This window comes from Rhinolophus sinicus, linkage group LG05 (genome assembly GCF_036562045.2).
Source record: "Rhinolophus sinicus isolate RSC01 linkage group LG05, ASM3656204v1, whole genome shotgun sequence".
NCBI lineage: Eukaryota > Metazoa > Chordata > Mammalia > Chiroptera > Rhinolophidae > Rhinolophus > Rhinolophus sinicus.
The window spans coordinates 43,955,425-43,981,453 of NC_133755.1; the positions used below are offsets into that span (position 1 = coordinate 43,955,425).

At 44.2% G+C, this 26,029-nt stretch overlaps 1 long non-coding RNA gene across 2 annotated transcripts in view; it reads left to right on the forward strand.

The window, feature by feature from the left end:
* Window positions 1–26,029, forward strand: part of LOC141571833 (uncharacterized) — a 152,363-nt gene that overhangs the window by 120,967 nt on the left and 5,367 nt on the right. The gene's annotated exons all lie outside the window — the stretch shown is intronic.

The window sequence follows — 26,029 nt, forward strand, 5'->3', positions numbered from 1 at the left end:
GAGAACATAGCATGTATCATTTCTGTTCTTTTTGAAATACTTGAGATTATGTTTGTGGCCTAGACTATGATGTATGAGTCCATAGAGGAAATTACCATGGATAGTTGGAAATTATACATAGTACAAGAGATCCATTAATTCTATCTCTAAGATACTTTTCCTTAGGGGCTGAAGTAGAAGTATCTATGAGTGTAGTTAGTAGGGGGACCCTGGTTCGTGGCTGAGCTGGGAAGGGCACCACTCCAACAACCAATGAGTGTGTTGCTGAAATAGAGAGAGGGATTAGTTAAGAGAACAGCTGGTGTTGACAGGCCAGAGAGATTGGGAAATAGTGTGTTACTCTGCATGGGGAGGCAGGGGTCCAACAGTAAGCAAGCAGAGCAGTCCAAGAGGGGATAAACAAAGGTGTGGATCTTGCTGAAAATCCATGTGTTATATAGTATTTGGGTTGTCTGCACATGGTTGATTCCCCTGGTGCTATCTCCAGACTAATTAGGGTTTAGAGTTCTCTCAAGTGATTAACTTCAGTCTTTCCTGATAGAGAGGGGGGAGGGGATACATTTACAAATTTGTGTCCTGCTTTTAGGCAAATAGTAGGAGGGCAGATAACTTTTCTTGTATTTACTTCTTCTCAATTGCCTTTAGCTCAAAATAATCCTATACCAAAATGGCATATTTTGGGGTGGCATATTCAGCTACCCTTCAAGGTCAAGAACAGCACACTGTAGAAGTTAGGAGGAACCTAAATATTGATAACTTCCACAACTTCTGCACTGGCCCTGGAGGCCTGCCAGACTTCTTATTACTTGGGGAAAATACTCCATTTGATTAAGTTGCCATATTTGCGCCTCTATTTTTATGCAGCTGAGTTCAAGCCTAATTGAGGATAGGCCAGTAAAATCTCTTACTATAATTTTTTTCTAAAATGAACTTTCCTTGTGTTTATACTCATTTATGCTTTATATGTTTTGTAATTATTTTGGGATCATCTGTATTCAATGTTCTTAACATTTTATTATTCTAAACATGTCTTTTCCATTGTACGATGGCCTTTTTCATTCTTTTGAATACTTTTTGCCTTTATTTGGTAGGCAGTGAAAAACAAAATTGTTTTGTTTCTCATAGAAGAGAGGTAAAAGTTCTGATTGTTAGGACCAAATATGGAAAAGAAAATGTTTATTGTTTATTTTAAGTTAATTGGCCATTACTGCTCAAAAAAATGTGACTTACCACATATACTTACTTATAAAATACAAATAACTTATGTATAAGTTACTAATGGAGGGGCGGGCCCGGTGGCTTGGGTGGTTGGAGTGCCATGCTCCTAACGCCCAGGTTGCCATTTTGATTTGCACATGGGCCAGTGAGCTGTGCCCTCTACAGCTAAGATTGTGAACAATGGCTCACCCTGGAGCTGGGCTGCCCCGGGCTGCCGAGGGTGCTGCCACGGGCTAGTTGGCCAGCAGCCATCGTGATTGGCCGGCAGCCAGTGAAAGCTGCTGTGAGCGGCCGACTGATCGGCGACTGTCTCAGCAAGGTGGAGCGCAAGGCTCATAATACCAGCATAGGCCAGGGAGCTGTGTCCTACACAACTAGACTGAGAAATAATGGCATGAACTGGAGTGGGGCGGGGGGAGGCGGAAAGAGGGGGAAAAATGATACTAATGGAAAAGAGATGAGGAAATATAAAAGTTAAAATAAAATATGAACCCAGGAAATGACTAAACATAATAGTAAATGAATGTAGTCAAAATTCTTCTACTAAAAACAAAGAGCCTCAGTTCAGATTGAAAAACAAAATCCATTAGTAAATTAATTATGAAGCATACTCAAATCTTTTTTAAAAAAACAAAACCCAGAAAGTTAGATAAATATTTCTATCAAAATTAAACAGAAAGAAGGGAAATGAGGATTTCCAGAATCGTTAGTGACCTCTGAGGGTCTCCCTCATCTATTCAATCCAGTTCTCTCATGGGGAGGGAGCCACTGCCCTCAAATGCCTGTGCTCTGAACTGTGCTGCAAAGGAGTTTTTAGGGGTCCCTAGAGGCTCCCATTGGAGTGGGTACAGACCTCAGTCCACAACTTAATTGAGGAAGAAACATAAACTCTTTTGTTTTCCTGAATGCAATTGAACTTCTAGTACAGTCCCCCATCCCATCAAGGTGTCCTGATCTTCATCCCAGCTATGTAGGGTCTGCCCCCTTTTCCTCTGGTTGTCTAGTTCTGGAGGACTTCCTACGACATGGAGGTGTGGCAGGGCAGATGTTCTTCGGTTGCTATGGAGACACAGGGTCCATCAGGACTGGGCATATAGTAGCTCTCTGCTTTTGTACTGCCCTTGAGTGCCTGTGAATCACCCTGCCAGGCCATACCAGGCTGTGTCTGCCTCCACACTCTGTATACCTTTCTCCCTTCTCTGGGGACTCACCACCTCTCTGTGGGATTCTGTCTGGAAAGTGAGCCTCAGAGCCTCCTGCTCTCAGATCCTACACGTTCATTTGGGATTTTGTTCTCTCTCTGGGGCTCAGCCCAGGACAGAGGGCCCCAAATCCTTTTGTCCATGATCCACCAACATCTAAGCCAGAGGTAGCAAATTAGTAGCATGCAGGTCATATCCAGTCCTGGGGATATTTTGTCTGGCTCAGATAATATTTAAAGATTCTTTTGAAAAGGTTATGAATATTTTTTATGACAGCTTTAGCTTTTAGATCCATCTACCAATTTACAGGAAATGCAGAAGACAGAGGAGCATGTTAAATGACACCAGCAAAATCCAGACTGTGGGAAACTACGCGACCAAAGGCCTGGATTCTTTAACAAATACGTTGCAAGGACAAAAAGATGGGCAGCAAACCTATAGGTTCAAGGAGACTTAAAAACATCAATCACTTGCAATGTGTGGACTTTGTTTGGATCCTGTTTCAAACAAACTGTAAAATATGAACTAATATAAACAGTTATGACCTTCATGAGAAAACTGTAAATGTTAACACTGACAGGCTATTTAATGTAAAATTATTGGGGTTTATTTAGTTATGACATTGTATTATGGTTAGAAACACAAGTCCTTATCTTTACGAAGAAAGTGGTGAGTCTGGGATTTACTTTAAAATAATTCAGGATAAGGGGAAGTGGGTCGGGTTATAGATGAAACAAAATTGGCTGAATTGATAGTTGCTAAAACTTGTTGATAAGTACAGGTAGGTTCATTATACTATTTTGCTGATTTTTAAATCTGTTGGAAGTTTTCCATAGTCACATTTTTAAAAAAAATGAGAGCTCCTATATAAAAATTCTGATTTTGGATTCTCTTGAAAAAATGGAAAGATCTGGTAACACTAGGCCAGACATCCACACTGCAACACCCAGCTGTAGTTGAGAAATGTTACAGGAAGACACCCACCATCTAGCAAACCACAGTCTCTGCCACTCCCTGCTGCCCTTAAACCTGGCCCACTTCCTCTGTCTATGCTGCCTGCCTCAGCCTGTCAGGATTCTGGTTTGCAATCCATCGGAACTTTTCTTCCTTCCTCCTAACACTCTCCTTCACCAGCTCAGCCATCATTGTTCAAGTGGGGCTGAGCCAAAGGGCATGCTTGGTCTTTCTTTTTCATGATGTTTTTCTCTCAAGTGGTTTTTCTGTGCCACGCATTCTGTGCCGCATAATCCTGTAGTCCAGGATTTTGAAACTCAAAAGCCAGAAGGAGACACTTCTCCCTCCCCCACACCCCTCCTGCTTTCAGCTATCACATCCCTTCCTGAGCGAGTCAGAACAGAACAACCTGAGACTTAGAATAGGAAAACAGATAGGGATGGGAAGGAAACATCATGGAAAATTTTGTTAAGATGTTGATATAGGTCTTATACTTATCAGGTTGGTAAATATTAAGAAGTTGGAGGATATCAAATGCTGCCAAAAGTGAAGGAAAACAAACTCTCATGGGCACGTGAATCAGTGTAACCTTTTTCGGCAGCAGTTTGGAAGTTAAGTGAAACTGAATACGGATAGATCCTGCGACCCGACCTAGCACTCCTAGAAACCAAACCCAGGGAAACTCTTGCCCAGGCTCCCAAAGAAACATGTGTGAATATGTTCTTGTAGAATTGTTTGTAATAAGAAAGATTTGGAAGCACCCAAAAGTTTGTTAATAGTAAAGTGGATAAAATATCTTCTATGCAAATGATGAATACTATTCAGCAGAAAAAGGGAATGCTGTGTTCCATATTTACTTATATCAACTTGGAGCCATCTCAAGATCTCATAATCCTGACTGGAAAAATGTGAAAAGAGAATGATATGTATAGCAAAAGACCACCAATATGCGCAAAATAATACCAATATTGGGCCTGGATACAAATAGGAATATAGATTAGCAGGACACACAGAATCACAGAAACAGTAAGAGGAGAAAAATGAGATGGGGGATGGGGTGAAGGGGTCAAAAAAATAAAGTAAAATAAAGTGAGCCCTGCCCATACTAACAGAGATGGTGTGCCTTGAACCAAGGAGGATGGCTAATTCATTCTGAGCACATGAGATTTCAGCAAACAGAAAACTAAACCAAAACAAAACAATAGTTAATATTTAAAATATTAACCTGCCGCATGTGGAAAGAGAACTCCTGTAAGTGGCTGTGAATAACCAGAGGTCTAATGTGTGCCCAGAGGTGGCTGATAGGGCTATCACTTGGGCCTCCAGGCAGAGTGGGGCCAGAGGGTGGCCTCAGGCAGCTCAAGGGCAAGTCAAGTGCCCCAGACCTCCAGTCCCCTAGGATTCTCTCCAATGGCTGATCTCATTCTGGGGTCACCCCTTGTGATGGCCTTGAGTCTCTTTAAACACAGATATTCAGCCTCTTTCCAGCACTGCTGATTGTTCTCAGGGAACCTGCTCGGTCACGAGATTTTCCCACAGAGATTGTCACCATGGGGTGGTTTCAACCTGTTATTAGTCCCAAGCTCCTCTAGCAAAGTCAAGATATCCTGGGAACAAATACCCCTCCGATCCCTCTTTTTTAACTTGCCTTCAGTACCAAAAGCTGTTTCTCAGACAACACGTTATGTGATCGAAACTAGAACTGTCCAGGTTATTTTTCTTGGGATATGGAGAGGCAGGGGAGAGTGGTTCTGGCCAATAGCTCTGATTTAGCTGGAAGCCCCACTCATGGGGAATGAAGGGGAGAAAGACGATGAGTTGTTTGCTGTGTCCTGAGCCCGTCCTTCTCTCCTGTCCTCTTCCTCTCCCTCCTTTCCTTTTACAAACATATATTCAGTGGTGATTTGCACCAGGCACTGTACTAGGCACCATAAGATTTGAATGTGACATTGTTGCCTGCCCTCAAGGAGGTTCAAGCATGTAGTGAGTGTGGTCACGCATAATACAGATTTGTGAGGGGTGAGGGTGCTTTGAGACCTCAGAGATGAACAGCTACATCAGATGTGAAGGTATCAGGGATGGCTTCTTGGAGGCAGTGCTCCTTGAGCTAATGCTGAAAGGAAAAATAGAGTTAACAAGAAGGGGAATGATGGGGGAAAGTTATTCCTGCTGGAAGGAAGAACGTGTGCAATGGCGGGGAGGCACAAAACAGCAGGAAGCAATGGGAAGTTGTCAATCGTTCATCATATCTGAATGTGGGGCTCAGGAAGGGCCTTGGATGCTAAGACTTAACTCATGTCCTAGCTCCTCTCTGAAGCCTGCAGAATTGCCCCAGCCCTATCATATCTCCCTCCTCTGAAAGCTTGGGCCACCCTTTTACAATCATGTTTCCCTACTGTTACCTTTTTTTTTTTTGGTGTGAAGGCTTCATTTCTGAGTCTTTATTCAGAGAGGAGCCTAGTGCATACAGCCTTTGCTCTTGCTCATAGATGGGCATGACTCACGCAATTCTGAGTGGGTATGCTGTTCAGTGAGGAGGCCGACCGAGACAGTGGGCAGCAGCACCGATCTCACCCCAGGGTCTTGGGCTTTCAGCCTGAGAGGCTTCTGCCCGAGTGTGCCTGAACGGGGCTGACATCTGGGCACGTGTCCAGGAGAACATGCTTCTGAGAGGGAGAACTGAAAATCTGTGGTAGCCAGCCTCCATGATGGTGCTCAGTGACCTGTACCTCCTGGTTGCCATGCCCTTATAGAGTCTCCTTCCTCATTGTAGAAGGGTTGGTCTGTAGGACCAACAGAATATAGCAGCAGGGATGGTATGTGCTTTTGAGGCTAGCTGAACAGACATTATACCTCTGCCTTAATTTCTGTCTTGGACTGCTCATTCTGGAAGAAGCTAGCTGCCATGTTGTAAGGATACTCAAACAGACCTATCCGAGATCCATGTGGTGAGGAACTAAGGCCTTCTGCCACCTGCCATGTGAGGAGTCATCTTGGACATATGTACACCCTCCAGCTGTAGGCAAGCTTCTAGATGATAGCAGCCCTGTTCAACATCTTGACCACAGCTTCATGAGAGACCCTGAGCGTCCCAGGACCACCCAGCTTAGCTGCTTCTTAGGGATGATAAATGTTTGTTTTTAAAGCCGGGACGTTTTAGGGTGATTTGTTACATAGTGATAGATAAGTCACACGAAGCATTTGACAACTCTGAGTGGCTTTTCCTGTTGCATGTTTGGTGAGGCTTCGTGGCTGGATTTCTGCCTCCTCTGACAGGTAGAAATATCAGGGCTCCCCAAAGGTCAGAGCTACTCATCCCCATTCCTTCACTCACTCCTTCTTCTTTCCCAGGTATTTCTCTTGAAGGGACTAATAACCCAACAGACCAGGAAAAAACCTCATCTGAACTCCCCTTACTTGACTACATGCCACAACCCCACCCGCACTCCAGGGAGGTCTCCAGTCTGGGAGGCACTGACCTTGAGCACCAGGACATTCCCAAAGAAATTATACAAACAAGCCTCACCAGAACCTTCCATCCTAACCCTAACAAAAGCCCTAACCCCCAGTTTTGTTAAGTTGGTATATAAACCTTCACCTGTAGTTGTTCAGTGAGTTACTCATTACTCCTTGTGCCCACATATTGAGTGTGTACAATTTTTTTCTCCTGTTAATCTGTCTAATGTTAGTTAATTCACATGCTCCCACCCTCACCGCTCAAACTCAAATTGGTAGAGGAAAAATTTTTGCTCCCAACACTCAAATCAAAGGAATCTCCAGGGGCTGTCAGGTGAGAAGTTTTGGAGCCCTCTGCACTGAGTTTTCTGTCTGGTCAAAGGAGCTTTCCCTAAGAACACCCACCTCCGTAGGGGAGCTGCCTCAGGGATTTATAGCTCCCTCACCCCACAGAAATACAACTGTTGGACCTTAGGGCATAGCAGGGACAACTACTGTTTTATAGAGGGCTGCATTTCCTGGTCTGTAGCAATTACTGTTGGGTTTTGGCTTATTTAACAAGCACCTAGTACTCGTTATGTGCCAGGCTGTGTTCTAAGCACTTTACAAATATTAAGTTATTTAATCCTCATAACAGACCTCATGAAGTAAATGCTACTATTGTCTTTATTTTACAGATAAGCATCTTAAGGCACAGAGAGGTCAAGCAATTTGCCCAAGGTCACACAGTGAGTGAGTAGCAGAGCAGGGATTCATTCACACCCAGATAGCATGACTCCATGCTCTGCCCTAAGATCAGACTGATGCAAAGTCCATTCAGTGAGCATTCTCTGCCGCTGGGCACTGTCTTGGCCAGGGCTCCTGGGGCTGGATAGGGTTATATATTTTGATTCGGGCTATGAGAATCCCAGAGGTTGACATCCAAGCAGTGCACTGCTTTCTGAGGAAGGAAGCCAGGCCACATGCTTACTAGGGGAAACCGTGGGGTTGGGGCTGAGGGTTAAGGGTGGGGGTGGGGGATGTTTATCTTCCAAGACCAACCTCTGTACTTAACCCTGAGGGTCTGCGTGAGCCCTGCCTGGGCAGGAGTGTCTCCTCTCTGATCACACTCTTTCTTGCCTCCTCAGCTTAGCTCAGCGTGGTACCTTGGGGGATGCCCCCATACTTCCCCATCTGCCTAGACCAGTGGTTCTCAACCAAGGGCAATTTTCCCCCCCAAGCAAGGATCATGTGGTGGTGTGCAGAGATATTTATTTATTTTTATCATCACGACTAGAAGGCTGTTACTGGCACCTAGTGAGTGGAGGTCAGAGATGCTACCAAACATTCTACAATTCACAGGATGACCCCTCACAACAAAAAATTATCTGGTCCAAAATGCCAATAGTGCCAAGGTTGAGAAAATGACCTGAGTCCATCTCACAGCCTCCTTAAGGCCGAGGAGCCCCTCCCCCACATGATCTGATTCCAGTTACAGTGGTGGTCTGGGGTACTGATGGGGCCACACAGCATCCTCACTTCAGCACCTCTTAGAGGCCACAAAAGAACATGAACAACTCAGTTTACACTCCAGCTACAAGTTCTTGGGAATAAAATAAGGGTTTTGAGGTACTGAGAAATGTAGCTGACATTATTTTGTATCGGGCTCTGTACTAAGCATTTTACATATTTTATCTTATTCTCATAAACTCACCTTAGGTGCTATCATTACCCCTATTGAACATATTCAGAAACTGAGGCTTATAAAGTTTAAGTAACACAGCTCCCAACACAGCTAACAAGTGACACGGCCAGGTGTGTAGCCGACCCAGGAAGTCTGACTCCGGTGCTGACATACATACCTAGGCAAAGTAAAGATGGTAAGTACCCAAGGAGAGACTGTCTGAGGTCAGGGACCTCGTGTCCTCCTCCAGGACAGAGGGATCAGCACCACTCCCTCCATAGCACAGCTGCAGCCAAGACTCTGAGCTGGGCAGACAGCGGCTTGACCTGACCTGGTTCTTAAAAAAGGAAGAGGAATAATAGAGGGAAGGGTTTGTGTTAAGTACAGGGACAGTCACGACCGAGAGGACCGGACAGGGAAGAGATGGGCGAGGGAGGCCAGCAGCTTTTTATTTTTCATTATAGCAGGCTAAAGAATGGGAGGCTTGTTTCTATGCCATAAATACCCTCCTTTGACCCCTGTGCCTATCAGAGATAAAGGAGTCACTTAGGTCTCAAAAGTGAATTCGTAATTCTTACCACGCCCTCCTCCAAAGTACAGTGGTATCTCGCTTTTCAAACTACAAAAGTTCCGAAACGTTCAAAACCAGCCCTCAGGATCTTGCACTCAGCGGAAGCCGTGTGACATGTTCCACTTTGAGTCGTGTTCGAAAACCGAAGCATTTACTTCCCGGTTTGCGGCATTCATAAACCAAAATGTTCATCAATGGAGATGTTTGAAAACCGAGGTACCACTGTACCTGTGTCAGAATTTGACCAGGTTTGGGGAGGAGGCGGGACAGAAGTGGGGTGAGTTCCTGCAGTGATCAGATTCAGTTTGCAGAGATGAAGTCGGCCTCAGTTCTTAAGCTAGAAAACAGTGCCAGACCCCAGCTTCTGGGCTCTGCCCTCCTGTCTTGGCCTTCAGAGCCCTGTTGGGCCTTGACTCCACTGAGAGCAGACGGTCCTGCGTGCTTTCGGAGCTGCGGAGCCATCTGAAAGCACTTTTGAAAAGAGGGCTTTTGAGACAAAGTTAACATCCGACCCTTCCGCAGGCCCCTTCCAATTCAGATTCGCGGAAGAGCTTTGAAGTTTCCTTTGTGTGCATGTTTTCATAGCCCTGTTCCTGCTGTACTGGAATTAGCCTGCAGCTCTGCCCCATCCCTGGAGATTTATTCCCAAACTATAAAATTTTAGAAAAATGCTGCAAGCTCCACCCACCATCCCCAAGCTACTGCCTGCCTTTTCCTTAGGCTAAAATACAAAGGAGACTTCAGAACCCCCACCAGGAGACATTCTCTACGTGTTTACAGTTTCTCCAGAGATTTTCTGATCACTCTTAGAACCGGATCTGAGGGCTGGAGCTTCCAAGATGTGTGTCTGGGGGACGGGGAGGACATGGTTAGGGCAAGGATGAGCAGAACCAGATCGTCCCTGCCGGCCTCCCAAGCCGAGGGCTAGGTCTAGGGCGGTAACAGCAGGGACCCGACAGAAGAAAAAGCAGGTGGACCCAGCCTTTCCCGTCATGCCCAATGAGCCAGCCACTGTGCCATGTGTAACCAAAGATCATCTCAGGAATCTTTATCGCTCTGAGTTTCCCAAAACAGCTTCTGCTATTGCATTGCTCAAGACCACCAGAAAGTCACTATTAAAGAAGAGGGAGGAGGAGAGGGAAGAGGAAGGGAAGGAGGAGGAGAACAAAAACGCAATACAGAAAGACAGATTGGGAGGGAAGAAATAAGGAAGGGAGGAAGTGGGGGTGGTAGGGAGGGAGCGAGGGAGGGGAGCAGAGAATCCTAAACCAGCCGGCTGAGAGCTTTTATTTTTCAGCCTGCTTTGCCTTTCAGAGTTAAGACTCTGAGCAATGGTGCCATCTTGTGGTTGTGAAAAGGAATTACAGCCAGATATCTCCTACCCTGTTTTCCCGAAAATAAGACTTAACGGAGAATAAACCCTAGCATGATTTTTCAGGATGACATCCCCTGAACATAAGCCCTAATGCGTCTTTTGGAGCAAAAATTAATATAAGACCCGGTCTTATTTTTGAGGAAACGCGGTACCCTTCTCCACTTTTCTTCTATATTGGAGTACGATTTCTTTGTACAAGTTTCTAGAATGTCACTGTCCAAAAACAATACCCACTAGCCACATGTGACTATTTATACTTAAATGTAAATTAATTAAAATAAAATAAAATGTAAAATTCACTTCCTCAGATACACTAGCCAAATGCTCAATAGCGCCATGTGACTAGTGGCTCCTGCGTTGGACAGCACAGAAATGAGTGCCGTTGTCACAGGAAGTTCTATTGAACAGAGCTGTTGTAGAAAGCTCAGAGTTGTCATTTGGTGGAGCAGTACAAAAATTCAAGAGAAAAGCAGTTTAGAGCCTGCTTTCTACCTTTAGAGTTCCCCCAAGGTTAAAGATTTTAAAGAGCAATTTCCCCCAAGAGATTCCCTCCCTCTATTAGAGAGGGCCTCAGCAATTGCTGGGGGCAGTGTTGTATTTTGGAAACAGAGTAATAGAATGGGAGTCAGATAGATCTGGGTTTGAACTCAAGCTCTGCCATTTAAGCCTCTCTGGGTCTCAGTTTCCTTATCAGTCAAATTATTCTTCTAGACTTTTTCAGTTTTACCAGGCTGTGATCTGCCAGGGTTTGATCAGAGCTGATGTCAAACCAGGAAGAAGGCATGGAAGGAACAGTCCTTGGGCTGTGTCCACCTATGGTGTCTGCAACTGCAGGGGTACAAGCCATGGATCTTATCATTCCCCACCCCCAGCAACCTGTCCACGAAAGCACTTCAAACTCTGCACCTCTTCCATGTATCTCTCGGATTTGTCCATATTTGCCCCATGAAATACCTGCTGTTTGGTGTTTGACTCAACCCTAACTTTAAGATTCATTCACTCTTCAACAAATATTTATTGTGCTCTTTTTATAGGCCAGGCACTCTCCTAAAACCTGGGGACCTGGTTGAAAATAAAACCATCTCCATTCATACACCTTACATTTTAACTGGGGAGACAGATAATAGGCACATGCATATCTAATATAATGGGAAGTGGTAAAAAGTGCAATGAAGGGAAATCAAGCAGCGGAATTATAAGGCTTTTTCAGATAGGGTACTTGGTCAGGCACAACTTTTATTAGCAGGTAACATTTGTGTGGAGGCCAAGTGGAGATCTGAGGGAAGAAGGAATTGCAAATGTAAAGAAACAAAGGCTCAGGTTGTCACTGTCCGCTGTCCTGTTGTGTGGGTCTTGGGGCTGCGGCTTCAGGATAAGCAGCTATAAGAGATGATACATGAGGTGATCTAGGGGCGTAGGGCCTGTGAATAGATCCAACATGTATCCCTTCTCTAGCTAGCCCTGTCTTTAGCATCCAAAGACATCTTTAAAGAAATCTACCTGCCAAGGGCATGTGGGGAGGCCATGCTCTAAGTCCAGATTCAGAACGTTCTGGCTCCCATCTTTCTGAATACAGAAGCTGACTTTGGATCTGAGAAATCCAACATACTTCACTGGCTGGGTCAGTTTTCATTCTCCAAATTGTCGGGCTCCCTTCTGTGACCCATGGTGATTGTGGGGACAGAGTCCCAGAGAGCAGTTTCCAGGCTCTCGGCCTCATGTGGAGGGGTGCTGGTTCGGGTAGTAGATGGCTGTCAGCTGTAACCAGTTAGCCAATTAGCCACTGATATAACTGCCCCGACTGCGCTGGAGAGTCGAGAGTCGCTGGAGAGTCGAGAGTCGAGTCGGTCGGTTGGCAGGCAGAGAAGCGGACAGCAGGTCGTGTGTCGTGTGACTCCAGCCTCCAGTGAGACTACAGTGGCATGACTCCCCTACCTATGGCTCCGGGGGTGTTCCTTTTTGGCCTAGCCATATCCTGTGTTCTTATGTGGGGAGCGGGAGCAGAGACCCCGCAGGCCGTCTCACACGACAGTGATCCCACAACTGTGCCTTTGCTTATGTCCAACAGCCCAGATCTCCAACTGAAATGTCTCCACTGACATCAGAGTTGAAATAATAAACAAAAGAGCAATTCCTTTAGAGAAAATGTTCACGCTTTAGAGAGCTGGTTATTAGCTAGTTTGTGTTTCAGGCTGGCCTGCTCTGTCCTTTGCTTACTTAATAAACAGAGCAAAGTTCCCAGGTGTGTTTTGCTCATTTTCCATGTTAATAAACAGAGCAGAGTTTGCAGGTGTACTTACAAAAAAAAATATTAAAAAAAGAGCAATTCTTTTAGAGAGAGTGTTCAAGCTTTAGAGAGCTGTTAGCCAGTTTGGGTTTGAGTCTGGCCTACTTTGTCCTTTGCTCACTTAATAAACAGTGCAAAGTTCCCAGGTGTGTTTTACTCATTTTCCATGTTAACAAACAGAGTTTGCAGGTATGCTTACAAAATATCACCTGGAACATTATTTGAGGGCAGGGGGTAGAGTACTAAGCTTCTTTATTTCTGAAGGCTTATATTCTTTATGGTGAGGGAGCCTGTTGTTTACAGGTAAAACTTTCCAAACTACACTGCTATTAGGGCCCTTGTGGATTTGCTTTTCCAGAATAAGTCAACAAGAATGAGTCTAATGTTTCCTGAGTGGCCTCTGGGTAGACAAGGTGACTGGTTTCATCAGGTTAGTTGACTCAGCAGGTTAGAAATGCCTGCAGCTGGAGGAGGGGGGCTATCACTTTGTGAGGGGTGAAATGTCTAACTATTACATTGTTTTGTACACCTGAAACTAATAAAAAAATTTCAAAAAAAAGAAAAAGAAATGCTTGCAGCAGGACATCTGAGTACTTGATGCTTTTTTTCAGGGTTTGCACTCAGAATGCCCACCCATTTTATGTCTCCAGAAGCCCCGGGAGGCAGCTGCATGGGCCTGGGATCTTTTACCAGAGGGCATTTTGTAGCCTTGGTAGCCAGATGCAAATGACCTCTACCAAAATATAAAACAAAACAAATTTTAAAATCCCCATTTGAATGTTAGAATCTTCACAATGACTTTAGTGCTTGTAGTTTTTGTGGTTTCAGCAACTGTTTTGTTTGGATGTGTTCTTGACAGTTGGTGGTTTCAGAGGCTGCTATCCAAGAGGAAGTCCTCTGGTGAAAAAGTGTGACTCATTGCTTGTAACATTCTGAGGGTTAGGAAATTTGGACTGACTGCAGCTCAGAGCTCTTGCCCTTGGCTATTCAGGGTCAGTGTCTCTTGCTCAGATAAGTTTGCTCAGGTAATAGTATGTGGTTACAGGGCTCTGCGGGGAAACCTGCCTGGGTCTGGTTGGGAAGGTTCCTCCTCTGGCTGAGCCTGTACCCGGGCCTGTGTGTAGGGAAGGCAGGTCAGTCATAACTTTCTTGATGCTAATCCAGCCTGTACCTGGATCAGAAGCCACAATAGTCTCACCTAAAGTAAAATCATTGCAACCAGGGCAAAGAATGACTTAGGTGTCCTCTCCCTGCCACGAGAAAAAGGCCTTCCACTGTCATCTCTCCAGCAAAAGTGAGAATGGCATTTGATTTGACTCTGTGTGGTTTTCAATTTTAGGAAGACGGAGGCTGGGGGCAGTGGGCGCGGTGGAGGCAGTGTTGGCCAGGGCACAGAGCAAGGATACTTGGGAGCTGCCTGTGGGAATGTAAATCGTTGCAGCATTTAGGAGACAAGCTGGCAAAATGTATCCTGCCCAGGCCAGTCCTGGTGTAATGCAGGGTCTCAGCTCCCGCTCCCTGCACAAGAACGCAGGATATGGTGAGGCCAGAAAGGAACAACAATAGAGCCATAGATAAGGGAGTCACACCACACCACTATATTCTTTTTTTTTTTTTTCAGACACAAGACATTTATTATTATAAGCTATATTGTTAACCATGTGGAAACATTAAACTAGTAAGTCTTTTATTTGGTGTGATTATTGTCCAGTGACATAAAATATTAAAGAACCTTAGTAGAGAAGCCAGTGGCTAATGGTTAGCCATTAGCCATTGATATAACTGCTGTGGCTACGCTAGCGGGATGGTTGGTTGGCAGAGAAGCGGATGGCAGATTGTGGCTAGCAAGTGTGGTTAACAAGTGAATTACATTGTGGATCGTGTGGATCCTACTTCCTGTGTTTTGCCTGGCTGCCAGTGAGACTGCTGTGCAGGAAGACCCCGTTGGGGTACTGGCAGATGTTTGCTTTTGTGTCTCAACCAGCCGCCATCAAGAATATAGTGGTATGCAATGAATTCAATTTTGTGTATTTATTCTGCCCCTCCCCCCCGCCCACCCCTTGTGGACATAAACTAAATACAGCATAGGGATTAGGTGATTCTTTCAAATAAGCAAAATATATCACGTTGTTCTTCTATCATATTTCAAGATCAAGGAGAAAACAAGAAAATCCACATGCCTACTGTCCCAATCTGTTATCTCAGTGCTAGTGCCTCCCTCCTCTACAAAAACAAAGCTCATAAATTTAAATGTGCAGAGATGCTAGACGAAGGACTGACAACATGAAAGTTAGTTGGAAAGTTACCATGCTAGCTAAATATAAATGATTACATAAAATTCTGCACGTTAAATATTTATATTCACTATCTCCACTTGATCATTCAAATTGTGGCTTAAAAGATTAGCAGAAAAATGAAAAAACTCATGTCTTTAATGTCATGTCTTTATACTCATGTGAACACCCTAACAGAGACCCTGAAATTAAAAACACAGAAATGCTGCCATGAGAGTTTCCCTTTACTTTTGGAATTCTAAACCTGCTTAGAAATTAATAACATCTCAAGATGCTACTAAATTTAAAATAAAACTTGTGAAGAAAAGCTATCTTTTATACATATATTTGTTTTGTTTCATTTATGACAGCTGAGTTTCCATGAGTAATACAAGAATGCAAACTCGAGTGAATTCTTTCCAAATAGTTTTTTTGTTTGTTTGTTTTTGTTTTTTTATTGGGGAAGGGGAACAGGACTTTACTGGGATACAGTGTGTACTTCCAGGACTTTTTTTTTTTTCAAGTCAAGTTGTTGTCCTTACAATCTTAGTTGTGGAGGATGCTGTTCAGCTTCAAGTTGTCCTTTTAGTCTTAGTTGTGGAGGGCGCAGCTCAACTCCAGGTCCAGTTGCCATTGCTAGTTGCAGGGGGCGCAGCCCACCATCCCTTGAGGGAGTCGAACCGGCAACTTGTGGTTGAGAGGATGCGCTCCAACCAACTGAGCCATCTGGGAGCTCAGCAGCAGCTCAGCTCAAGGTGCCATGTTCAATCTTAGTTGCAGGGGGCGCTGCCCACCATCCCTTGCTGGAGTCGAGGCATCGAACTGGCAACCTTGTGGTTGAAAGCTGGCGCTCCAACTAACTGAGCCATCTGGGAGGCAGCTCAGCTCAAGGTGCCATGTTCAATCTTAGTTGCAGGGGGCCAAGCCCACCGTCCCTTGTGGGATTCGAGAAATTGAACCGGCAACCTTGTGGTTGAGAGCCCACTGGCCCATGTGGGAATTAAACCGGCAGCCTTCAGAGTTAGGAGCATGGAACTCCAACCGCCTGAGCCACCAGGCCGGCCCCCCCAAATAGTTTTGTTTTAAAACATCAATGTTGCCTAGAATTACTAAGTACAATTTTTTCACTTCTGTTTTTATGATGGAATAAAAATCATTCAAAGTTATTACTTTTTATAAATACAATTCTACCTAAGTATAAATGGGTTTTTCATGACTTTAATAGCAAAAGGTAACTACCACAATTATTTCATTTTAGATAAATGGATATTTTAACATATTGTGTTAAATTATCATTTTTATTTGTTATATATAACTTTCTCTACTAAGTCCCGGAGAGCAGTTTCCAGGCTCTCGGCCTCACGTGGAAAGGTGCTGGCTCGGTTGTTAGGTGGCCATCAGCTATAATCAGATGGCCATCTGCTGTGGCTGGCTGGCCATCAGCTGTTACTGGTTAGCCATTAGCCACTGATATAATGACCATGGCTATGCTAGTGGGGTGGTTGGTTGGCAGAGAAGCGGATGGCAGGTTGCTGCTAGCAAGTGTGGTTAACAAGTGAATTACATTGCGGCTCGTGTGGATCCTGCTTCCTGTGTCTAGCCCAGCTGCCAGCGAGACTGGGGTGCAGGAAGACCCCTTGTTGTGGTACTAGCCGATGTTTGCTTTTGTGTCTTGACCAGCTGCCATCGAGAATATAGTGGTATGACTCCCCTATCTATGACTCCATTGGTGTTCCTTTTGGTCTCACCATATCCTGAGTTCTTGTGCGGGGAGCGGGAGCTGAGTCCCTGCATGACAGGGTGACAATGGTTTCAAGTGTACAATTCTGTAATACACCATCTATGTACCACATTGTGTGTTCACCACCCAGTGTCAGTTCTCCTTCCTTCACCATACATTTGACCCCCTTTACCCTCATCTATCACCCCTTTCCCCTTTTACCTTCTAGTAACTACTAAACTATCGTCTATGTCTATGAGTTTTTGTTTCTTTATTTGTTTGTCTTGTTCCTTTGTTGCTTTCAGTTTTATAAGCCACATATCAGTGAAATCATATGGTTCTCGACTTTTTCTGTGTGACTTATTTCGCTTAGCATAATAATCTCAAGATCCATCTATTTTGTCGTAAATGGCACTATTTCATCTTTTCTTATGGCTGAGTAGCATTCCATTGTGTTTATATACCACTTTTTCTTTATTCAATCATCTATTGCTATCAAAGGACACTTTGGTTGTTTCCATGTCTTGGCCATCGTAAACAAAGCTGCAATGAACATCAGAGCACATATATCTTTTTTATTTTAGTTTTTTATTAGATTCGGGTGTACAAAACAATGTAATAGTTAGACATTTATACCCTTCACAAAGTGATAACCCCCCTTCCTCAATCTATTACCCCTCTGACATCATATATAACTGTTACAATTCCATTGACTATTCCCTATGCTGTACTCCATATCCTGTGACTATAATATATATATGTATATAATTTAATATATACATATTAAATTATAGTTCACGTTCAATATTATTCAGTTTTAGCTTCAGGTGTACAGTGCAGTGGTCAGGCCTCTACACCATCCATGAAGTGGTCTCTGTAATAAGACAGGTGCTCATCTGACACGCTACAAAATCTTTACAACATTATTGATTATATTCCCCAGACTGTCTTTCATATCCCCGTGGCAATATTGTGACTACCAATTTGTGCTTTCTAATGCCCTCACCTTATCCCTCATCCCCACCCCCCTCCCAACTAGCAACCATCAGTTTTTCCTCTGTATCTCTGAGCACATATATCTTTATGGGTAAATCTTTTCAGATTTTTTTGGTATATACTCAAGAGGGGGTTTGCTGGGTCATATGGTAATTCTAGTCTTAATTTTTAAAGGAACCTCCACACTGCCTTCCTTAGCAGCTGCACCAATCTGCATTCCCACTACCAGTGTATGAGGGTTCCTTTTTCTCCACAGCCTCTGCAACAGTTGTCATTATTTATCTTGTTAATGATAGCCATTCTAACTAGTGTGAGATAATATCTCATTGTGGTTTTTATTTGCATTTCTCTGATGACTAGTGATGTTGAGCACGTTGGGATATGTCTGTTGGCCATTTGTACGTCCTCTTTGGAGAAGAGGACCTATTCAGGTTTTCTGCCCATTTTTTGATTGAATCGATTATTTTTTTGTTGTTGAAGTTTACGGTTTTTCATTCTCAAAAATGTGCTGCTTTGGAGGACAAATAACGTGGTCGCCCAATCTTTGGGGTACCTTTAGGGAATGTGCACAAAGATGTAGCTTCAGTGATGTTTCCTATACTAGGCATAAAGAAAAGTTAGAGATAAATTGTGTGGATTAATAGAGGATTAACTAAATTAGCTAAATAAATTATAGTACATCCACATAATACAATGCTAGATAGTCATTTAAAAATGATATGCAGCAAAATATTTATTAGCATGGAAATATCTGTATATTATTAAGGAAAATTACTAAATATTATATATATATAGTATTATTCAAACTTAGTTTACAAAAAAAATAACATGCACTGAATGAAGGACTGGACAAATATATATTTAAACTGTTGGTTCTCTCTGGGAAGTGGGATTGGAAGTGGCTTATATGTTCTCTTTTATGCTTTTTCTGTATTTCTACATTTTCTACACTGAACATATATGTTGAGGGCAGAACAATGACGTCCTGAAGTTGTATTCCTCATAGTCTGTGAATATGTTGGGTTAGATGGCTAAAGGGAATTGATGTTACCAGTCAGCTGACCTGGAGAAAGGAAGATTATCCTGGATAATCCAGGTGGGCCCAAGGCAATCACAGGGGTCTTTACATGTGGAAAAGGGAGGCAGAAGAAGGATGCCCTTTGAGAAAGGCTCCACCAGCCATTGCTGGCTTTGAAGATGGAAGGGGGTCACGAGTCCAGAAATGCCAGCAACCCCTAGAAGCTGGAAAAGGCAAATAAATGGGTTCTCCCCTAGAGCTTCCAGAAAAGGAATGAAGTCTTACACCTTGATGTTAGCCCAGTGAGACACATATTGGACTTCTGACCTCTAGAACTATAAGATAATAAATTTGTGTTCTTTTAAGCCACTAAATTGGTGGTAATTTGTTACAGCAACAATAAGAAACTAATACAATGAATTTTTTTTAAGTCAGAAATAAAAGAGATGATGATAATAAAAGTCATTTCAAAAAAGGATTAGAAATCATTCCTTATAATTTAACCCAACAAGCCATTCAAGGAGGAGGTGCTAAGAGGAGGCCTGGCACAGTCTTCTTGCGACAAAAAATCTACATGAGGAGCTCATAGGAATGGCTGGCTGTTGTTTTGTTATTAGTAGCGAATAATAATGCAAGGGATAAGTAAGTAACCCGACCATCAGCACCTGAGAATTGTCTTACAGCAGTGCACAAAATGTACAATTATTGCACAAAATGGGTTTGGGGCTATCTGTACTATGGGTCCAGAAGAGGGGAGCTGCTGCTTTTGAGAATTCCAGGAGTAGGAGAGGAAACCGAACTTGAAAGGAAACCCTTTCCAAGTGACTGGAAATGAAATGCCAGGTTGTTCTGCTGTCTTGTGCTGGCAAATCCCATTCCACCACCAACAAATAGAAAAGGGGTGATGGGCACAGCCCATGGGGAGCTTTTCCAACCCCACCCAGGGGCAGGGAGCTGAGCATGTTTGCAGTCTTGCCCCTCTGGACTATTCATTGAAGCAACACCCTCTGGCTAGAGAATTGCAGAGGAATCTCTTAAAATCCTTTCTGTTTGTTTTAAAGGAACTCTTAGGGAAATGCCAGACCCTTAGCAAAGGCTGCAGTGAGTAAGGTTTTCAATAGTATTTTCTTTTTCTTTGCTAGTGGGTCTAAAACCACTTTCTCTTTGATTTAATCTGTTGTAAAGATGCCCTTCTGTAGCAGATAGGGCTGTCTGGAAGCAGGTGCTGAGCTGGAGTCTGGTGAGCAGGACATTTATCAGGGATAAACAGTTATGAAGGGCAGGGAGGGGAAGTGGGGTAGGGCAGAGGGAGTGGCCACACAGTGAAGCAGGCTTGACAAAGCCGACCCCACATATATGGCTCCTCAGAGTTCTTGGGGTGGGCTGCAGTGGCCAGTGTTTGACACCCTTCCTGTGATCAGTTGTTGGATGTGGTCATGGTCTTGGGGAGGCAGCTCTTGACCAACCCCAAAGGAGCTGGAGGCTGACTGCTGACCGCATCAAGTTCATCTTTGAGGGGCAGTCAGGTTGGCACATCTCTGTCCACCACACTACGCCCTGGTGGACCTGGTTCTGCTTACTTGCTTGGACCGACTGTCCTGCTAACTTGGCAAATAAAAGAAGGACTGGGCTCACTTTGCACAGCTCCTGAGAGCAGAGGTGACACCATAAGGGAAATGTGTCATAGTTCAGGACAAAGGACTTGGTAAGGAAGTATGTCTTTCTACAATGAGACAGGACCCCTGGAGAGGTCCTGAGCCACTGGAATCCTCAAACAGAAGTTAGGGACCTGTGACAGGATGGATGGAGAAGAGATTTCTACATTGAACCACAGAGTGGACAGGTTCCTTCTAGGACTCTATCTGTCTCTGACGGTGTGTGGTTAATGGGACCACCTCAGATTCTGCCCCTGGGGGGAGCTGCTCTTGGCCATCGGGGCTCTGTCTGGTAGTGTCACCTCTGGAGGTGATGTCCACTTCATGTCAGTCTATTGGTTGCCATAGACCAGGACCCCCTTTGTCCCAATCAGGACCCAAATCCATCTCAGAATTCTTACCTGAAGGCTTGTGCCTTCAGATACTCCTGCCCCCTCTGTTTGCCCCCCCCCCCCCTTGCTTGGCTCCCAATCTTAGTTCCCTCTTCCCATTTTGCCCCTTTTGGATTTGCTGATCCTGGCATGGGCGCACACCCCCCACAGGATTCTGTCTCTGCGACATGGCTCTCGGCCCATGCTCTGCAGCCCTGGGCACGAGACACTGTACTTCCTCCCCCAGTTGGATCCCCAAGACTTCACCTGCCCATCCCTGACCTGGAGGCAAGTTCAGTCAGTAACTGAATATTCACAACTCCCTTGGTAAATGGGACTCCCTTTTATTTGCTCAAGCCGTTCCCACTACAAATTCAAGAAGGTGTGGCCTTTTCCTAGTATTTCAGAAATTGATGAACAACTCATGTTTATTTTGTTCATGCTGCTCATTATTTCATATCATGCATGCAAAATGCTATCTATTATGTACATGTGACTACGCCTGAGTGCCCACCATCTGTTTAAGAAATAGAAACTTATCGGTACCTTTGAAGACCCCTGTGGTTCCCCCTCTCCAAAACTTCTCCTTCTCTCTCCCCAGAGGTAGCTCAGGGGACCTCCGTCTTGAATTTCAGTGCATCATTCCTTTGTTTCCCTTTACAGTGTTACCATCTATGTGTGCATTCCTATACAATCTGCTATTTGCTTTTGCTTATTTAAAAAATTCATGGAAATGGAATCCACTGTATTATTCTTCTGTGATGCTTCCTTTTCATTCAATATGTTTTTGAGATCCAGCCCTGCTGGGGTTTGTGATTTTATATTTCAGTCAATCTTCATCTTTCCTGTAACCCTACAGGAAAGCACTTTCGGTTTGTCTTTGTGCAACAGTCTCACTGGAGACCCCCTTTCTTTCTCATTATCCTCTCATCTCCTCTTTCATATCCTTCATTATAACCTCCTTCAAGTCAAAGACCACTCCCCACTACATCACCCACACATGTGTACCCACCTTGCACAGCGCTTCTGGAGACAAATACAAAACCATGGTGCTCACATGCAGGTGGTTTAATGACTGCGATTCTTCCACTTTGCTGAAATCTGGACGTGGGACAGAAATGAATTTTCTCTTGCTGCTTTAGGAAAGTGAAGCATGTTGATTTTATTGCTATTGGACTGGGCAGGCAATGCATTGCAAACTTCAGTGAGCACAAGAATTACCTGGGGGTGGAGGTGGGGGCTTGTTAATTAGGCAGATTTCTAGACCCCATTCCCCAGAGGTTCAGAACTAGACGGTCTGGGGTGGGGCCCAGGAACCTGCATGTGAGCAAACACGCCCCTCTCCCCCCAGCAATTCTAATGCAGACTGTCTATGGCCCATCTTTTGGCAAACATTGGACACTTGACCTGAAATGCTGTCAATCTTCAAGCATTTCTCTTAGTTGGACATTACACGAAGGCCTGTTCCCTGAGCTTTCAACAGTGGGCCTGAGTAGAAATAAATCTTCACTGAGGCTTAAAGTTCTGGCAAGCATTTGCCCCCCTGCGTCCCCTGAGAGAAACATTAGGCAGGCTCCAGATCTGGTTCTCTGCAACTTCCCCCTTCTGTCCAATGTTGGGTTTCACAGAGATTGCTGCATTTTCACACAGAAAGCGGGAAGAAAAAGCTGATGCTTGCTGCAGAGGCACGACGTGGCTCGGCCACCAGCCTGACACCAGCTGTCCACAAGCCTGGATCATGATGGGGATAGCAATAACAATAGCAGCAGGAAAAACTGCAGGGCACAGAGTCTGGCCCGTATGCCACCGCTGAACCAGCCGGTGTGGGCAGACCAGTGCTGCTGTGGGCCTCACTCAGGCTTTTTGCACACTCTCCAACTTTGTCCAGGCTGAGGGGAGGCAATGAGAGCTGGACACCTGTGGCAGCGTCTGCTGGTCATAGGCACCCGTCTGCATGTCCCATGTAGAACAGAGATCTTGGCCAGTGGCCATATTGGTCACCAGTCACTCTGATTGGGTTAGAAGGTATCTAGGCACTGGTGCATGTGGCAGGGATCCTCCAGAAGCAGCTAAACTGTTCTTTTTCAACCTAATGAAATGAAAAACAAACGCTTTGAGTCCAGGGCAGTAGAGAGGTCCTGGGTGGTGCAGTGGGAGGCAAGGACATCCATCGGTCTTTGATTAATGGAGTTGGGGGAGAGAAGGGGGGTATCATTCAGTTAATATGCCTGGCTCTGCATGGTGCTGGGGCCTCCCTCGGTGGTGAACAAAAGACACAGGGGTCCCTGGCCTCGCGGAGCTCTGTCTATGTAAGTAAATAATTGTACGACAAATATGTGCAAGCTGAAGTATTTGCTAGGTCAGTGGGGATGTAAAGGGGTGGGAGGAAAGGATTTGACTTTAATAGTCAAGGAATGCTTCACAGAGGAGGAGACGCACTGGGTTTTAAAGGATGAATGGGAATCAAAGTCAGGAGAGGGCACTGCAGGCAAAGGAAACTGTCAAGGCAGAGGCCTGAGATGAGTCCAGCAGGCTTCAGATGTTGCTTTGACTCTGCGATAATGCACAGAAGGTGCTTGGCCCAGAGCATGGCATGGAGCTGGCCCTTGGGAGAGCTGCAGGGAGTTCTGTAGGGCTTGGGCCCCGCGGGAGCGGCCTGAGGTGGACCTGGGGAAAGGAAGGCAAGCATCTGTGAACCAGGTCTTGAACCAGTGCAGCCATGTCCTTGGGCAGTGGCAGGCCAGAGAGGGTTTAGCAGGGTGTGTCCTGGTCTATATCTTGGGAAGATCATCTAGGAACTGCATGGAGGGGACAGTCCTGGAATCATGGCACCAGTGAGGAATTTGTCAGAAGAATAACCCTGAAGTTGTGACTGAGAAGTCAGATGAAGCTGAGGGAGACACCAGGGTTCAATGGAGGCAGCATTTTAATATCTATGAGGGTGTGTGGTCATGAGAGCCTGGAGAAATGTAAGAATGACGTTCAAAGTTCTTTAGAGATAGAAGGAAAAGACATTTACATTATTTAAAGAGCCTGAGCAATGCAAAGTCCACTGGCTGTACTCTGACTTGAAATCTTAAGCAGCGATGTGACACACCTCTAAGGAAGGTGGGCCACCTCCCTTAATTTACAGTGATCCTGCAGTGGAGGATAAGTGTTGAGGCGTCCTTTTAGAATTACCCACAAAATTCTAGTCGGAGCCTTACCAAAACCTGGTCCATAGATGTCTAAGAAGCAATTTTTCCCCTAAGGAAAGTGTTTCCCGATTTCTGTGGTAAGCTAGACGTGTGGCTTTCATTGTCATACGGATCAACTGGTCTTTTCCCTGGAAATGCAGATTCAGTGGATCTTGGTGAGGACCTGGGAATCTGTATATTTCACAAATGCCCAGGTTGGTTCTTATTTTCTGGGAAATCTGGAAGCTCCCACTCTCTGGGGAATTTCATTAGACCTAGTGAGATTTAAAACTAAGCATAGAAATGATTTTAAAATAAACCTACAGTGTTGATTCTTTTGTTCTAAGAATACCCTATGCATATTTGGCATTTTAACTACTTGTAGTGTTGAAGAGAATTTTATCTATTAGAGGAAAAGCGAGACATAATTCGAATTTAAAAGTGTAATTGAGTAACTGAGTTACACTTGTGATTTTAAGTTGAAAGTATTATAAATTTATGTATGATGTTGGAAGAGTTAGGAGAACTTAGTGTTACTATATATTTTCAGCTTATTAAATTTATGTTTTTCTTTAAGTTCTTGGTAAGATTTTGTTTAAGTCAGACAGTTGAGGTCTTTAAAAAAGAAATTGCATGTTACAAATTTATAAATGTAGTTTTAAAAGTTTGAATATGTTTAATTAATTAAACCTATACATTGAGCCAAATATTAATCAAATAAATCTTAACCAAATATATCCTTGAAGATGTTTGCTATAATTTTGTCTGCTAAGGTTATAAATAGGGAAAGATATTTTAAGAACTTAAAAGCTAAAGGAAGATTTTCAGCAGATGAATGGATAAACAAAATGTGGTATATACATACAATGGAATATTATTTAGCCTTAAAAAGAAGGAAATTCTGACACATGCTACAACAAGGATGAACCTTGAGGACATTATGCTAAGTGAAATACGTTAGTCACAAAAGGAAAAATACTGCATGATTCTACTTATAGGAGATACATAGTCAAACTCAGAGACAGAAAATAGAAGGGTGGTTGCCAGGGGTTGAGGGAATTACTGTTTGATGGGCACAGAGTGTTAGTTTTGCAAGATGAACAAAGTTTTGTGGATGGATGGTGGTGATGGTTCCATCACATTATGAATGTACTTAATGCCACTGAATGAAAAATGTGCCACTTAAAAATGGATAAGATGGAATATATATGTATATGACACCTAAAAGTGTTCACCCCTTAACCTTTAAAACCTACCTGATGAAAATATTATTGCCCAATTTAGTATCCCAAAATGATAATTATTGGTGATATAGTCAATAAATTTATGCCTTGTTAATAATTCTTTATATTAAATTCTTTATGTTAAAAAAAGCTAAAGGGAGGTTTTTAAATTGGTAATGCCAAAGAGTTATATTCATTTTTAAAAACAAAAGATGTTTTTGAATAATCTTTTCTATGCAGAAAAATTGCCCACAAGGGTTCCCCAAAGTCACATTGAATATTGGATATTATAGGTTAGTGAGGTTCTATGGCTCTAACCAAAGCAATGGCAGAATGGATGGAGAAGATGGGGTGTATACAGCAGATGTCATCCAAGGTAGATTGGCTGTGGAAAGCCAAAGAGAGAGGTCCAGGAGGCCAGGACGGCTTCTGTCATTTTTAAGGTGCCTCATTAGTTAATCACCCCTTAGGCCAGGGCAGCCCAAAAGGAGGAGGCACCGGAGGCTTTGTCTGGCCTCAGACCCCTGCTGCTTGGAGAGGGAAGGCAGCCCCAGCTAGAAAGGGGCCCCTGATACCCATGTGGCCTTTCTTCCACTAGGTCTTGCTCTCTTGCCTGATGGCTGGAATTAAAGCTTCCTAGAGGCCAGGCCCAGGCCCAAGTCCACAATCAGGTCTCAAGTCCAGCCCCACATCTGGCCTGGCTCTCGGGTGGTGACTATGCAGGGGCTGTCCAGCTCCTGCTGCAGGGAGAGACTGTTGCCACCGGTTGCTCTCAGAGAGCCCTGGGTTGAGGGGGTCGACCAGGAGAGGGTGGTACGTGGCTGTGCCCATGTAGGGAATGGAGCTGGCCTCAGACATCCAAACTGCATAT